The 8,849-nt window shown below is 30.9% G+C and overlaps 1 long non-coding RNA gene across 1 annotated transcript; it reads left to right on the plus strand.

Moving 5' to 3' along the window:
• The first annotated feature begins 5,507 nt into the window (after positions 1-5,507).
• On the plus strand, positions 5,508-8,047 carry LOC132610858 (uncharacterized). The gene is made up of 3 exons (XR_009571335.1): positions 5,508-5,679; positions 6,455-7,518; positions 7,660-8,047. It is a non-coding gene; the product is annotated as an uncharacterized LOC132610858 (long non-coding RNA).
• Positions 8,048-8,849: the final 802 nt, after the last annotated feature.

The raw sequence follows: 8,849 nt of genomic DNA on the forward strand, positions 1-8,849 counted from the left end.
GGGGGGTTTAATGTATTTTCCCAATATAAAATAGAGTCACATTTTAGATACAAATTTTATTTTATTTGTAAAATAAATTCCTTTTATAATTTAGGTGTTAAATAATAACATAGTGATTTTCATATTTTTATTATTTCTCGTTGTAGTTTAATTATTTAATTTTTATATATTTTATTAGTATAAAAATAGTTAGCTAATATTTTCTTTATCTCTCTCTCTCTATATATATATAAAAGGAGAGTAGTCTAGCTTAATATTAAGTCAAGTGGCGTAATACGAACAAGTCACTTGGCATCAAATTCTATTTGCATTAATTATTAAAGAAGTTATTAATTGTAGTTCAAAATATTACCTAATTTAATAATCATCTACTACTACTAATAATAATAATAATAATAATGAACTCATGTAATATACTCATGCAATATTATCAACACATAGTAGTAGAGTTGTTAATAATATATATATATATATATATATGAGTAGTCTAGCTTAATATTAAGCCAAGTGGAGTACTATGAACAAGCCACTTGGCAACAAATTCTATTTGCATTAATTATTAAAGAAGTTATTAATTGTAGTTCAAAATATCACCTAATTTAATAATCTACTACTACTACTAATAATAATAATAATATCTATCTATATATATATATATATATATATAAAAGGAGAGTAGTCTAGCTTAATATTAACTCAAGTGGCGTAATATGAACAAGCCACTTGGCAACAAATTCTATTTGCATTAATTATTAAAGAAGTTATTAATTGTAGTTCAAAATATTACCAAATCTATTATGTGATGATATAATAATACTAATACTAATAATAATAATGATAATAATAATAATAATAATAATAATTATAATAATAATAATAATATCTATATCTATATTATAATAAAAGGAGGGCAATCTATCTTAATATTAAGTCAAGTGGCGTAATATGAACAAGCCACTTGGCAACAAATTCTATTTGTATCAATTCTAAAAAGAAATTAATTGACATTATTAAATGAACTCACCTAATTTGGTTTATTGATTGGAGAAAATTATTAATTGATATTCTTGGATTCTAATTTATAGTCAACAGTGCTCCTTTAAATGGTAAGATATAATATTGTCCTTTATTACTTTCTGCAATTAAGATAAATTCAAGTCCATATGAAGAGCACCCATACAATTAAATTGAATGCAATATCAAAATTAAAATGTATCAAAAAATCATGATTGAAATTCATTTGTTTAATATTTTCACTTTAAAATGTTACCGTGTAAGTAATCTATTAGGAATATAGAAAATGATAAGTCTAAACGAAATTGAGATATCAACAATTAGATTTTATCACCTTTCTTATTAATAATAGAATGAATCAATATTAGCATAATTAGCAGGAAAAAAAATATAATGCTACTTTGAATTTTAAACCAAGTTCATACTATATATAGATGCAAAACAATTTAAACTTAAAATAAATATAAATAATAGGATTTGAATTAAATTGAATGACAGTTACCTTTTTTAAACTAATCAAATGACTATCCTTCCTCAAAGTTTTTTTTAAAAAAAGGGAACACATCAAAGTTTTTTTGGTACTTCCTTTTAAGAAGAAGATTTTCTTTCAAGCTAGGGTAATAACAGAATCAAATCGACAAGTTTTATGACTCTGATGAACTAAATTTTATAAATAAATATCGATTTCCTTTTCTATATTTCTCTTTATAAATAAATATCGATTTCCTTTTCTATATTTCTCTTTCTATGACAGCTACCTTTTTTAAACTAATCAAATGACTATCCTTCCTCAAAGTAAAAAAAAATAAAAAAAAATGGAACACATCAAAGTTTTTTTGGTACTTCCTTTTAAGAAGAAGATTTTCTTTCAAGCTAGGGTAGTAACAGAATCAAATCGACAAGTTTTATGGCTCTGATGAACTAAATTTTACAAATAAATATCGATTTCCTTTTCTATATTTCTCTTTATAAATAAATATCGATTTCCTTTTCTATATTTCTCTTTCTATGAGGAAAAAATATTCTAATACAAATATTTGAACTGAAATAAAAAATTTGAATTTGAATTAAAAGTTAAAACATGTGCAATTCAAATATCATCATATGAGGAATATTAGAATTTTTCGCCCCGTAGATTGGGTTATCTCTGTAATGAATTTATAATGCCATAAAAATTTAAAATTTATTATACCCCCTAAAATTTAGGTAACTGATTATAAATTCTAAAATGTTTAATTCAAATTCTGAATTTGAAGTAGTTAGTCATATATTTCTGTGAAAAAATGGTTAAAAAATTATCTCCTTTTTCGGATTTTCTCTATTTGTATATATTTTTATTTTGCATTCTCTCTTATTAATCTGCTATATCTTATTTAATAAAATAATTAAAAAAACAATCACTAATTAGAAAAAACAACCGATGCCTTATATGAGTCCAGAAAATCTTCTCGAAATTTGTGGAGATAATTAAGTAATCAGTTACATAAAATTAAGAGAGCTTTAAGGAGAGCTTCATTAAGAAGGATTTGAGTGGAAGTTACAAAAATGATGAAGCGGGCACATAAATAAGGTATGAAATAATAGAATATCAATCAATAATGATACATAATTATGGTATATTTATTTTTGTGCAAATTATTAAGCAAAAAAAGGGTGATAAATTTCTGGAGTCGTTCTATTTATGCCATCAACCAACTCTCCAAACATCCTCCTTGCTTTTGCATTTCATTGCTTAAAATTTTCAGTGTTTATAATCTGTATTACATGTGTAGTTTTTTGATTTTATGTTTTTTTTTGCATAATTATGATATAAAGGTTATTGACTTTCTTGATCTTTTTCTTTTTTATCCTTTCAACACCAGGTTTTGTTAGAGTAGGAGATCAAGAATGTTGATAAGAAGTTTTCTCAAGGACATCACTAATTCAAAATAAGAGTTAATGGAGGTTGAATGCTAAATTCACAACGTATGTTTGGAACAAGAAAATTATTTGTCGCGAATGATTTGAATTATTCATAGTGTTGATAGTTTGTAAGTTTGGTGAATGCTTGATTTGGATACAAAAGTTTATACTTCCTCTATCCCAATTTATGTATACTTTTCGCTTCCCAACATTCAAACTGCATGAATTTTGATTACCAAATTGATATGGTAAAAGTTATAACTTATTTTTCATGTAGTTTTCAAATAAAATATTAATTTTTAAATATTGAGTTAATCTATTCCAATTTAGCTTCACAATTTAATTAAATTGACTCTCGAAAAGTGAAAAGTATCTCATAAATCACATTTTAATATGATTAATATTCTTTAATTTTATCTGCGCATCGCGCGGATAAGAATGCTAGTATTTTAATAAACGAATAAAAGACAAAAAAGGGGTAACGACAAAAAAGGGAGGCGGGGGTGGGGTGGGGGCGCGGGGAGATAAACAACACTAAATAGCATTTGTTGATGTCACGCTAATTGGAGCAGTTATAAATAGTGTAATAAAATATTCAAGAATGATTGTGTAAGGAGAGAAGGAAACAACGAGATTGAATTTGACTAGGGAAGAATTTAACGTTTGCTACAGAATTGTCACGGCTAATAATTTAGCACTGAAGGCGTGTTTAGGGCAATTAGTTTTAGAAGGGCAACTGCAAGAGCACACATCTACACTAATTTTGATATAATGCCAAGACAAATCAAACGTTTACTTAACGTCGATAGATGGCAACTATCATCCTTTCGAGTAAGGAGAAAAAGACCGGATGTGCTTAGATTGGAGCCACCATGACCTTTTTAGCTTTATTACCACTGTAGGATTGAAACTGATGTTGTTTTTAGGCTCATTTTCCTCAAATTAGAGGGATTGATTGCTTGCATCAGACCCACAAAGTGTTCTAGAGGGCCAGGCTATCCCCTCCCTCTACAAACTGTAACTTTTTGACAAAGTGGTAATAAAATTGTGACTTGGAATTAAAAAAAAAAAGTACGGGTAAATAGTTTAGTTTGGATGGGTAGTTTGTGTTGTTTTTTCTAAAATTTGACCCTCGTAATCCGAAAGGTTCACGTAAATTGAAATCGAGGGAGCATAAAAGTTTGTCATGGCTTCTTTGACTAGTGGAAAGGTTCCTTAAATGGTCATTCAAGTATTGAAAATTGCTTTCTAAAATCACTTTTGTTTCTTTTAGGACTCAAATATCATTTAATTATTCTATTTTCCTAAAAAAATACTTAACAACACAAGATCTAATTCAAAAATTTCACCCAATTGAGCACGTTCTCTTTTAGTTGGCATGTCATGTCATATTAAAATCTTATTTTTTTTTAATAATAAACCTATTTAACTCATATTCATCAGTCATCATACATCCTTAATCCCAATTTAATCCCTGTCTTATACCCGATTTTAGACATGGTTAAAAAAAAATCCAAAGACGCAACTTTTTCCTTCATTCCGCTCCTACTGTTTCCATGATTTTCTTCACACTTGTTAGCATTTTTCATTTGAGAAACACATGATTAACAGTAATTTTTATAATAGATATTCCTAAATTTATGCCATGTAGGGCTAAAATAAAAGACATTGAAAATAAAATAAGAGAAAGAGAGATAAAAGATTTACTGTTTAACAAAACAAAGAGGAAATGAAAGCATTGCTCAATCGACAGTTGGAGCAACTCGGTTCAATTACTAATTCCCCTTCTGTAATTAATCTCTTAGCTTTAATTTCATTTTTTTCCCTTATGGAGTGTGTTTTATGCTAATTCTATTAATTCAAACGGATTAATTAACTCTTTTTCTTTCGTTATTTTTTTTGGGTTTTCTTTCTTATTCCATGTTGATGAAAGAAATACTTAAATCTTTTTTTAACTAGCCGATTGGGATAATAAGTGTTTAATCATCTTCTAACGAAACACTTCATTAATATTTAGTTTTCCGAATCGAAATTTTATACATCATATCTAAAATTTATTTAAGCTAAATAGCTCAAGCTGCTTTCAATGTGCGTACAGTAACGGTTAAACAAAAAAATCACTTAAGGGTGCAAATTGCAAATTACAAAATACATCAAATCCACCCCAAACTCTACCTGAAAAGTCGAGTTCACACTCCAACTATTCGGGTGATGTTATATCCCGTATTTTCGCATATTCGGAAAAATTCGAAATAACTTTGACTTGTAAGAAATAAGGCCAAATTGATTTTTTTTATTTAATATATGTGTTGTTTTATGAAAAATGTTGACGTGGAAATATGGAGGAAGGTCAAGGGCAAAATGGGAAATTCGAGAAACTAGTTTCGGGAATTTTAAAATAAGACCCGCAACAATTTAGGCCTAAATGAAATGAAAAAAAAAAAAAAAAGGAAAGAAGGGCCCAATAACTATAGGGTGGCCGACCAACTACATGGCCCAAGCCCATACATAAAGTAAAACCCATGTATATTAAAGGAAGGGAGACCATTTATTTTTCATCTTAGTAGAACTTTCAAGAACAAAAAAAAAAATTAGAGCAAAAGAGAGGGACATTCGGCCTCTATAAAAAAAAATGTTGGGCTCAAATCTTTGGCTCAAAATTCATCTCTTGTGAATTCCTACTAAGCCCGGAACTCTCTTCAACGTGGTATAAACTTTGAGGCAAGAAAGTACTTTTTTTACAAAGTGGAGAATTTGGAAAAGGTAAGGATTCTACTCTTTTTAGCTTGGAAGAATTATATATATATATATATATATATATATATGTTGTAGTATGTGGGAATGAATGTAGAGTATGAAAATTTTGTATCATGGGTATGTGTATGTGTGGTCGAAAATGGGTGTTGATGGAGAGGAATGATCAAATTTTATTTATTATGTTAATTGTGTTGTAATGGCCTTTTTATGCAAATGGAAGAATTCTAGTTTAAGTTGGCATGAAAATTGTTGTTAAGTTGTTATAGGAAATTTTGTGATTTTATTGTAGATTTATGTAATTATGGAAATGGAATTGTTAAGGTGTAAATTGTGGTTGTTGTTGATGAAATGGGAAGATGAAAAATGTGTTGTGAATGTTGTGCCGAAGGTTGGAGATTTCGGATGAATTCTAGTCTTGGAGGATTCTTTTTGTATACTTTGTAAAATGGTATGAAATGCGTTTGAATTGCTCTTGAATTGGTAGTGGATATGTAAGAATCGATATCGGCTTGAAAATTCGTGATTGAATTGAATGTTGATGAATTATGTTGGAAAGGAAGGTTACTAATGTGGAATGCGTTTTAAATTGGTTTTTAATGTTATTGGTTTGGTTGTTGGTATTGTTGGTATGGTTGTTGATGAATTTGGCCGAGTTTAATTCTCGGGGATGTTGCATTTACAGGGGAGGTGCTGCCGAAATTTTGATAGATAAATACTAATTAGAATTAAAAATTCTAAGTACTAGTAGCTAATTTTTGGGTAATTGATAATATTATTGTAGAGATTGGAGAGCCCGAGACTTGATTCGGAAATTGATTAGCGAGCGATCGAGGTATGTAAAGCCTATCGTTCCTTCTTTTTTGGCATGATCCTTTTTGGAAGAAACAAAATGTATATGTATGCTTATAAGGAAAATCCTATTCTTAGAGCCACTAGGTTGGCTAACATCTTTGACCTCCATAAGCTATCCCACATGGCTGGATACATATTCTATGATGTTCAAAGATTTTATTTGTTATGTTTCGAATGTTGTTCGAAAGAAAAACGAGAAGACTAAAGCCTTTGATGAATATTTCGATATGAAAATATGGTCTTAAAGTCCCCATTTGATTTGATCCATAATGCTATCTGCAAGTTTCCTAGTATGAATATGGGATCCACAATGATGTCCGAAAAATATTTGATATGGCCAAAGTTTGGATATGTATATTTTGGATAGGTGCATATGATTCTAAAGCTCCGTTTGAAGTGCTCCATAATGTTATTTGAAAGCTTCTTAATATAAATGGTACTCGAATTTCTAAGTATGACTTATGAAATATTTTCAGAAAATGACCTATGATGTGTTTTTCGAAAGTTTTGTAATTTGAAAGTTCGTAACTTTTGTATACAAATTCCGATGGACTCGATGCTTACCTTGAGCCTTCTAATATCAGTATGTATATGTATTTATTCGTCGAGTCTTGGAATTCATTTAAATATGTATATGCATATGGTTTCCGCACTACTCTGCTCGTGCCTACTACTATGATATCGTTCGCCGGATCCCGGGCCGGTTTTGTGATCGTGCGCACTATGTTATATTCGGCAGTATGATGTGTTACGGTTCCCGAGACCTCGCCATAGGGCCGGGTTCCGCTTATATATATACGGCGTTATGATGTGATATGGCATATGATATGTTCTGATGTTTTGATATGATATGATGATATGATATGTTTGGGGATTGTACGGAGATTTGAAACCTTCTGGAGTATGATGTGTTGTGGCGCCAGCGTCGGAGTGGTGACCACGTTCCTGAGCCTTATGCATGATTTTATTTGCATTATTATGCTTTTAAAACAGGTTTGATATACTGATTCTGTAACCGCTTTCCATACTCCCTATTTCAGTTCTGACTTGGATTACTGTACTTCATGCTTTACATACTCAGTACATATTTCGTACTGACCCCCTTTCTTCGGGGGCTGCGTTTCATGCCCGCAGGTACAGACGTTCGTTTTGTGATCCTCCGGTATAAGATACATATTCTGCCACTTGGAGTACTCCTTTTTTATCCGGAGCTCATATTTTGGTACATATCTTCTGTTATGCATATTCTGTATATATGTGACTATTTGGGTACGGCGGGGCCCTGTCCCGTCATATGTTTCTGTTATGGTTTGTAGAGGTCTGTAGTCATATATATGGGTCATGGGTCATGTTTGTTCGTTTGTGATTATGATCTGAGTCTTAATGCGGCCTCGTTTGCTATTATGGCCAAAACGGCTCATTTGTCTGTATATGTGTATATATCTGGCGATGTGTATTCCGCCAATCTATCGGATTTGGATATGATGTTTCTGTACGGGCGACCGCTTAAGACGATATTTGCTTCCAGTATTTGCTTAAATTAATGTATGTTAAGTTTGATTAAGTCTTTGATATGTCGATCCGGTATGTAAGTCTGTTTGGGTGTCCAAGTAGAGCACCAGTCGCCGCCCACGGGGCTGGGTCGTGACAGGTGACCTATTACACACCTAAACATCTAAAAAGTGAATTTAATACCACCTTGATACACATAACCAGTTGCATGAAGGGAGGTGTGATACAATCGCTGCCACATCAGCGACACGTTAACCCCACGTTGGATATCTTTTAAATTTTAATTTTATGTTATTTTCCTTTTATTTATTCATTTGATTTTCTATTGTTAATTATATTTACACTAATTAATTTCTAATTAACCATAGAATCCTCTCATAATTACATCTTCTCAATCATTAAACCACTTCACCACCCCATTTCACTAGAACCACCATATCCGCCACCACTCCCACCACCAATTTCACCACAACCATATCCGCCACCACTCCCACCACCAATTTCACCACAATCATATCCGCCACCACCAAATTTTCCACCACTAATTTTACCACCACCATATCCATCACCATCGTCAAACCTACCATCAAACCCACCACCACAAAATAAAAAAATTAAGCACAAATTTCACCACCCACAACCAAATCATCATTCAAGATCCGCCAACCAAATCCACCACCAAATTTACAAATCATTATTGATGATTTTTAACAATGTAATATTAAGAACAGGTTAAAGTGAGAGAGAAAAATAAAAGAAATTGAAGATTGATTGGAAAAATGGAAGCTTGTTGGAAAAAATTTCCGGCCAAG

This window comes from Lycium barbarum, chromosome 9 (genome assembly GCF_019175385.1).
Source record: "Lycium barbarum isolate Lr01 chromosome 9, ASM1917538v2, whole genome shotgun sequence".
NCBI classification, from domain to species: Eukaryota; Viridiplantae; Streptophyta; class Magnoliopsida; order Solanales; family Solanaceae; genus Lycium; species Lycium barbarum.